Below are 8621 nucleotides of genomic sequence, written 5' to 3' on the forward strand. Positions count from 1 at the left end.
CGCTCCTCGGAGTTAAAGCCCCCCGCCTCCAACCCCGCCTCCATCCCGGCCGTTCCTGGCGCACAGTTCGGCAGCCTTTCTCAAAGGGTGATTGTTTCCGGGCCGGGCAGTTGGGGGGCGGTTCTCCGGGCCTGGGAGGCTGAGCGCGAGGGCAGAGAGGGAGATGGCCGGTGGGGGCAGGTGGCGCCTGCCGGGACGCAGGGGTGCCTGGTGCTTGGAGATGGGGTTCCTCGGGGGTCTGGCCCGTAGGGGGCCCCCGTCGGGGCGCTGCTGCCTGGTCGGAGGCCAGCCCCCCACCTTCTCCGTCAGAGGAGCCTGGACTTCCCCAGAGAAGGCCACGGGCCAGGCGGTGTCGGGGGCGGGAGGGGTCACAGGAGCAGAGAGGCCCAGGCTCCCAGAGCTTCAAGGGCTCTTTGGGCCAGGAAGTGCCTGCTTGTTCCTTGCTTGTGTGTTCCGCATGATCTAGGAGTGTTAGCCCTGTATGTGCACGTGTGTGCATGAGGGTGTGGGCTGCAGCCCTCCGTGGAGAGCCTTCCAGATTCTCTTTGGTCAAGTTCCCAGAGACGGAGAGGCCTTCCTTGAACATGTTTTAAGGGTTTGTAGCCCAGGGGGCCGTCCTCCTGGACACGTGCAGTCAGGGCCACCCTGTGTCTCTCCTACAGCTCCAGGGGGCCGGCTCCAGTAGTGGGGGACCCCAGGGGCTGGCTCCAGTAGTGGGGGACCCCAGGGGCCAGCTCCAGTAGTGGGGGACCTGCTGGCCCCAGGGGACCCCAGGGGCCAGCTCCAGTAGTGAGGGACCTGCCGACCTCAGGGGACCCCAGGGGGCAGCTCCAGTAGTGGGGGCCTCACCAGCCCCAGGGGACACCAGGGGCCAGCTCCAGTAGTGGGGGACGTGCCGGCCCCGGGGGACCCCAGGGGCCAGCTCCAGTAGTGGGGGACCCACTGGCCCCAGGGGACTGAGGATGTCAGGGGCCTCCTCCCCTCCCTCGGTGACCCTCTCCCGACCCTGTGTCGGGCATTGCTGCATTGGAGGGGGACCATGGGGTCCTCCCCTGGCCCCTCTCTGGCCTGGTCACTACAGAGCGGTGGGGGCAGGTGGGAGCAGGGGCTTCACGGTCAACTGCTTCGGTTGAGATCTTGAGGTGAGGAGGAGTCCCCGTGCAGGCTGCCTCAGGGACATTTGAAAACAGGGTGAGTGACTGCCTCCAGGGCCAGCCGCCCTCCCCCACCCCCTCTCCCATCTGCGTGTTTCACAGCCTGCTCTGCTGTCAAGGAGGCCGTGGCAGATCTAGCCCAAGTACCACCTGCTGCATGCAGGGTCTCCTTGGTCTTGTGATGAGACGAGAATGGCAGGGCCCTGCTCTGCTTTCTCTTCCCCAGCTGGAGCAACCCTGCTCCCTCAATGCACCTTCCTCCTTGGTGCTCCTGTGGGGGGAGGGGCGTGGGGAGCACGGAGCGGAGCAGCCCAGAGGAGGGCTTGGCCTTCTCTCCTTCCCGGGGAGTCGAGGTGTACAAAGGGCAGGCCAGAGCCCCCTGGAGCCCTGTAGGTCTCCCCCTCATCTTGCAAACAGAGAGGTGTCACCCTCTGTGTGAGGAGTGTGTGTGATGGCTTGAAGGGGTCACCCCGTCCATCACGTCCCCCAGGTGCTGAGCTTGGGGGAGTTCGTGCAGAAGCCAGGCCTTCAGGACGACTCTGAAGGCCCTGCCTGAGACCCCTCCCGGCTGGCGGTCTCCCAGGAACAGTAAGCGGAGGGGCTGGACCAACCGGTTGCGACCCGTCGTGTCCTTGCCGCTGTGGCCCGCTGGGCCCTCCCTTGTCTGACAGGAGCATGGCCAGACGGGCCGGGCTCACCGTTCTTGGAAGAGCAACGGTGACAAGAGACCCTTTTCCCAGGGCCCGCCTTGCGGTGTAGCCCTGGGCTCTGTTTATGGAATTTCTACATTTTGATTTTTAGAAGCAGCTTAACACAATAACATGGGATTAAAATTAGCATGCTAAGGCTCCCTGAGGACAGAACACCTGCCGTTGGTTTCCGCGGGAAGTTTGGGTGACATCCGAGTGCATGGACACGTACAGCTCTGCGGACACAAAGCATGCACACAAAGGTGGGTACACACGCGCGCGCACACACGCCCACGCCCTCCCTGCCGCGGGGCACACGACCACACGCTGCAGACACGTGTGCGCACACCAGCCCCACCGGGTGGTCGCGCGTGTCTCGCGCCGGTCCGACGGTCTGTGGGGATGCCCCCCTCCCGCTCTGCATTTACAGCCTCGCTCTGAACACCTGCGGCAGCCCCTGGGTCTCTGGACCGAGCCCTTCTGCTCAGAGGCCCCCAGAGCCACCGCACGTGTTTGGTATGCAAGGCCGGTCTGTCCTCAGGGACAAGCCAGTAAGTGTTCATTGTGCAGTTTGGCCCGACGGGAGCCCTGCCTGGCTCCTGCAGCCTGCCCCCGAGGGTCCCGTAAAGCCTCCGTCTGCAGTGCAGACCCGGCAGGCCTCTGGGAGAGTCTGTGGGTTTTCTCCCAGTCACCTGGACCCCGATTTAGTATGAACAACAGCTGTTGTGCTTTTACCAGCTAACGGCTCCTTCTGCCCGGCTTCCCTCTATGCAGGAGTCCCTGATTTCTGAACACAGCCCTTCCCTCTCAGCTCACCACCCCACCGTGCCGCACCCTGCGGTGCTGGGAGGCAGCTGAGCCACTGCTGGCCGGGGGGACCCCCCTCAGCTGTCTCATTGCTGAGACCCCCGTTTCTAGGAAGCCATCCACCGGCCCCTGGGATCTAACAGCAGGGGGTTGGCCGACGTGACTGAAGGTCACACGCTGTGGGTGTGCAGGCCTCCCCGAGGCGCAGCTGCCCCCCAGCCAGGGTGAGCCCCTGCCCGGCCGTGCCGCGCGGTGTCTGATGGGCACGCATGCCACGGGCTGGCTGGCTGCCCGTGGTGGCCGAGGCTGGCTGAGCTCTGGTGCAGGGAGCTCGAGGAGGTGGCCTTCCAACACCTCCCCTCTGCCGGGTTCGGGTCTGAGCTCTGGGCCGTCCTCATCTCCCTTGATGACTAGGAATGTCCTTCGGTGTCCAGGCCCTCAGCCACCTGCTCCCTGCCCCATCCAGGGGCCAGTGTTCTTCTTGAGCTGCAGTGAACCTCTGCGTCTGCACAAGGGGCTGCCCAGGGTTTCAGTGATGGAATTTTGGTCTTACCTTGTTTTTCCGCAGCTGAGGAGGTACGCCTAGCGAACTCCCTGCGGGACTCGTGGCAGCGTAGGAGGGGGACGCATGCCTGCTGGGCTCAGCGGCTGGGCGGGAGGCGCAGAGATGGGAGCAGGCAAGATGTAAGGCCCGCTGGGAGAGCGCCTCGCTAGGAGCACCTCGCGAATCGACTGCCCGAGAGGCATCGGGGTGACCGAGGTAGAAAGTCACTTATGCCAAGGCCGCGATGCGGAGGCCCCTCGGGCAACTGCGTCAGTCACCAGCGAGCCCCCGGCCTCTGCACGCCCATCTGGCCCTAGGCTGGGAGGCGGAGGGGGGGGGGGGGGGGGGGGGGGGGGGGGGGGGGGGAGGGGGGGGGGGGGGGGGGGGGGGGGGAGGAGGGGGGGGGGGGGGGGGTGGGGGGGGGGGGGGGGGGGGGTGGGGGGGGGGGGGGGGGGGGTGGGGGGGGGGGTGACCTCTCCACCGCCCATGGGGTCTTCTCTGGGCTGACAGGAGGCTCGCTCTGCCGCCGCGGGTGGCGTGCACTGACCCTGCTGGCCCCCACGCCCTGGCGGCTCAGTCCACTGCTGCTCTGGGGTGCGGGCGCAGGGTGATGGGGATCTGGCGGGAAGCTGACTGGGACCTGGCTGTTTGCGTACCCCGGGCGCTGTCCCGCAGCCTCACCAGCAGGAATTGGTTCCATGATGTGAGGTGTCATTTATGAGGCGCTGGGTATGCTGAGGCTCTACTAGAAATGCCTCTTTAGGTCAGGAATCTGGGGTGTGGTGTTCGGGGGATTCCATCAGGGCCACATGTGCAGAAAGTGACAAAGCTGGTGTTTGATGCCACAGGCTCGTCGCAGGACTCAGCAGAATCAGCAGGCGAAGAGCTGAGGGGGACCCAGGGGGGGCTCCTTGCATCCCGGGGCCAGAGGGGACCCGCATGGGGTCACGGCCCCCCAGACCCCCATGGGGTCACGGAACCCCAGACCCACAGCGGGGTCACAGGCCCCCCAGACCCACAGCAGGGTCACAGCCCCCCAGGCCTGCAGCAGGGTTACTGCCCCCCAGGCCTGCATGGGGTCATGGCCCCCCAGACCTGTGTGGGGTCATGGCTCCCCAGACCTACGTGGGGTCACGGCCCCCTGGACCCACAGTGGTGAGCGGGTCAGGTGAGGGGTCATGGACCCCTGGGCCCACACGGGGTCATGGCCCCCTAGGCCCGCATGAGGTCACAGCTCCCCAGACCCACAATGGGGTCATGACTCCCGAGGCCTGCATGGGGTCATGGACCCCCAGACCTGTGTGGGGTCATGGCTCCCCAGACCCACGTGGGGTCACGGCCCCCTGGACCCACAGTGGTGAGTGGGTCAGGTGAGGGATCACGGACCCCTGGGCCCACACAGGGTCACAGCCCCCCAGGCCTGCATGGGGTCATGGCCCCCCTGTCCTGCATGGGGTCACAGGCCCCCAGACCTGCAGCGGGGTCACGGCACCCCGGACCCGCAGCAGTGAGGGGACGGAAGCTGATGGAGCTGGGCTTGGGGCACCCTGTGTGTCTGAGAAAGAAGACTGAGCAAATTCGGGCAGTGTGGCAGGAGGCGGGGTTTGAGGCAAGTGTGCCTGACCCGCCCGCACTCCTGTCTGCGCTAGTCTGCCAGGAGACTCGCTGGGTGGTCCTGAGTCTGAGGCCCAGCCCCCCGGGGAGGCACCCCCCGGGCCGACGCCCACCCTCAGGGCAGGGACGCACAGCAAAGGTGAAGAGGCCCGGGGTCTCCCTGGGGGAGCCTGGATTTCACCCCTTCACCTGCTGGCTCCACTCACACTGCAAGGACGCCGAAGGCCCGGCTTCCCGCCGGTGGCTCTCCCCACCCTGCTCTTCCCACCATGAATCCCTGGGTTCTTTGGGAGGAAAGAGCAGCCCTGCAGAACCCCCGAGGGATGGTGGCTGCGGCGGCACTCTGAGCCTGGGCAAGGGCTCCGCGTCTGCCTCGCTCACGACGCGGGGTGTGATGGCGGCTTGCGGGGGAGAGGAGGAGCGGGAGATTGAACAGCTGCAGGTACATTTCAGACTCGGAGGTTTTTTGACCAGGCACATTCTCAAAGAGAACGTTTGTGTTAAAAGGCTTGAGAGGTCTTTGTGCTCGGTCTGTCAGAAGCAGGCTGTCTCCTCCCTCGGGATTCCTCGGGCCTGTGAATTCCTTTTCCCCTCCCCTCCTCTCTTTCCCTGGAGCCAAGAGAAGGGATGGGGATGCACGGGATGGGGGACGCTCAGAATTCGTGGTCTGCTGCTCTTTGTCACCCTGCAAGTGGCCTTCTTTACTTTCGGGGACTAGGAGAGCTCATACTGGGGCCTCCCTGAAGCCTCTTTGGTCTTGAGAAGATGAAGGGTCTGGGCCCGGTGAGGCAACCAAGTGTCAGGATTTCTGGGAAGCGAGAAGGAAGCAGCAGGGAAGGGTGCGTGGAAGGGCTGTGAACGTTGAGGACCAAGCTTTTCCTCGACGTTGGGGAGAAGTGACGGGCCCAGGCCGCTGGAAGCCTGAACACAGCCTGGCAGCAGCCCTTCAGTGAGAGCCCGTGAGGCCACCCCGAGCCCTGCCCGGACGGGGCTGCTCCCCAGGGCCTCGGGATGGCCGCACCTAGGCCTCCACCCCATGCGGCTTCTGTCTGTGTGCACACGGGGTCTCGGCAGGGGCTCGGGTGGCCTGTCCTGGAACAGTGGTGAAAGATGGAGGACAGGAGTTGGGGGACACTCGGGGCCCTCGGGGAGCACCCAGGGGGTCCTTGGGGCCCAAGCGCTTCAGGGGGCACTCTGAGGGGTCCTTGGGGGGCACTCTGAGGGGGTACTCGGGGGGCACTCTGAGGGGGTTCTCGGGGGGTGCTCTGAGGGGGTTCTCGGGGGGCACTCTGAGGGGTCCTTGGGGATCACTCTGAGGGGTCCCAGCACAGGTCTGACAGTCCTAGTTCTCCAGTCCCACTGTCTGCAAATGGAGGGTCATTCTAGACTTCCTGGCCTCCGATCCCTCATTCAGCAGAGCAAGCCCCCTCACCCCCGCAGTGCAGCCTCGTGTGTGTGTGTGTGTGTGTGTGTGTGTGTGTGTGTGTGTGTGCACCTCAGCACCGAGGCCAGGGCCGCCCACAGTGGCATCTGTGCTGGCATCTGGATGCCGCAGTGTCTGGAGTCTGGAAGCCCCTCGGGCTTGGCAGGGGGGCCGCACATCAAGGGGCGGGCTCACATCCACAGACGCCCTTTCCAGGCCCCAGGGCTGTTTGCTTAAAAGGGCAGGACTTTCCTTAAAGTGACAGGCAGATGAGGCTTCAGGTAGGTGGTTAGGGAGGGCTGAGAGTGAAAGTGTCCGATTCTTTACGACCCCATGGTCTATACTCCATGAATTCTCCAGGCCAGAACTCTGGAGTGGGTAGCCTTTCCCTTCCCCAGGGGAGCTTCCCGACCCAGGAATGAGCTGGGGTCTCCTGCATTGCAGGCGCATTCTTTACCAGCTGAGGCACCGGGGAAGCCCCAGGGGAGGGCTGGGCCCCACATTCCTGCTGAGGTGGAGGGGGCTCAGGGCGACCTGTCAGCCAGGATGCGGTGTGGAGTCCGAGCTGAGTGGGCTGAGCAGGGTGCGTGCCTCGGGACTCTGCTGGCGTTTGCTGTGAATGGAGGGAGGGGAGTGGCCACTTCTGCCAACTGGGCGAGAACTTGAGCTCCCAGGATTAGAGTGCTCCAAAGATCGGTGGCTCATGCATTCTCTCCTCTCCCTTCTTCCCTTTGAAAAAATCACCCTCATTTGTTCGTCCAGCTGCCATTTACGGGGCGTCCGCTGGTCTCCGGGCAGCTTGCTGACTTGCTCTCCATGAGCTTACGGTCCAGCAGGGAAGGGAGCCATTAAAGAGACTCAAAACAGGACAAGGGCGCTTCTGTGAAGTGGGTGGCACGCTGTCAGAGGTGGGAAGTGGTTCTTGTCAGATTCCAGCCCCTTCTGCACGTCGGTGCCCTCCTGGCCCAAGGCTCAGCTCCAGGAGCCAGGAAAGAGGTCCCCAGTGGGCCATCAGGCTGCTGGAAACCTACCTTGTGAACTAGCTTTTGCCTATCGATGTTGACTGTCTGCCTGGCCACCTGTGGTCACCCACACACCACCTGGCAGAACGCCACGACTGCTGTGTGTGAAGCCCAGCAGGTCCCAACATGAAACCACCTTAAGAGCTCCTAGCACTTTTTGCGGAGAAGGCAATGGCACCCCACTCCAGTACTCTTGCCTGGAAAATCCCATGGATGGAGGAGCCTGGTAGGCTACAGTCCATGGGGTTGCTAGGAGTCGGACATGACTGAGTGACTTCACTTTTCACTTTTCACTTTCATGCATTGGAGAAGGAAATGGCAACCCACTCCAGTGTTCTTACCTGGAGAATCCCAGGGATGGGGGAGCCTGGTGGGCTGCCATCCATGGGGTCACAGAGTCGGACACGACTGATGCTGCTTAGCAGCAGCAGCAGCACTTTTTGAGAGGGACTGGGATGCCTACACTGTGGATTAAGAGTTCAGGGGAAGGATGGATGTGTCCTGGCAATGAGAGGGCTTCTGGGAGGACCACTAGAGATGCTGGATGACCATTCCTCAGGACATTTCTCCTTATTTCCTGGTGAGCCGCTATCATCTTGTGGATTTCATCAGTCTCACCTGTGATAAACCAGGCTTCAGGAGCCTTCAGCAGTAAAAGGTGGACATTTTACTTTTACGCCTGGGCCCACAGAGGTGCACAGAGGAAAGAAAGCTGCCAAGACCACATCGCATAACCACTGGTCTCCCTGCAGCAGGCCCCAGGAGCCAGAGGTCAGGAGGCCTCCTGAGACAGAAGGCTGAAACCCTATTCATTCATGCCAGTGGTTAGCAGTGAATCTTTCTCCCTCTATTGAAGATCCCACAATTAAACAGGCAGAGAAATGTATTTCATAAAATATGTATATTGTTTGTTTCCTACTAAAGCATTTTAATCTCTCTTAGCTTGTAGGCAAGATGAGCGATGCAAGGATCAATCTTTCACTGCAAATCGAAAAGGCACTGGACAGCAGCATCTTCCAGGGTGACTGCCTGCTCCATCTGCATTGTCCTCATCTCCACCATCACCACCATCTCCACCATTTCCATCATCAACACCGTCACCACCATCTCCACCATCACCACCATCTCCACCATCTCCACCATCACCACCATCTCCACCATCTCCACCATCTCCACCATCACCACCATCACCATCACCACCATCTCCACCAGCATCATCATCACCACCATAACCACCATCTCCACCATCTCCACCATCACCACCATCACCACCATCACCACCATCACAATCTCCACCATCACCACATCACCATCTCCCCATCACCACCATCAACCATCTCCCCCATCACAACCATCTCACCAGCATCA

This window comes from Cervus canadensis, chromosome 11 (genome assembly GCF_019320065.1).
Source record: "Cervus canadensis isolate Bull #8, Minnesota chromosome 11, ASM1932006v1, whole genome shotgun sequence".
In the NCBI taxonomy this organism is placed as follows: Eukaryota; Metazoa; Chordata; class Mammalia; order Artiodactyla; family Cervidae; genus Cervus; species Cervus canadensis.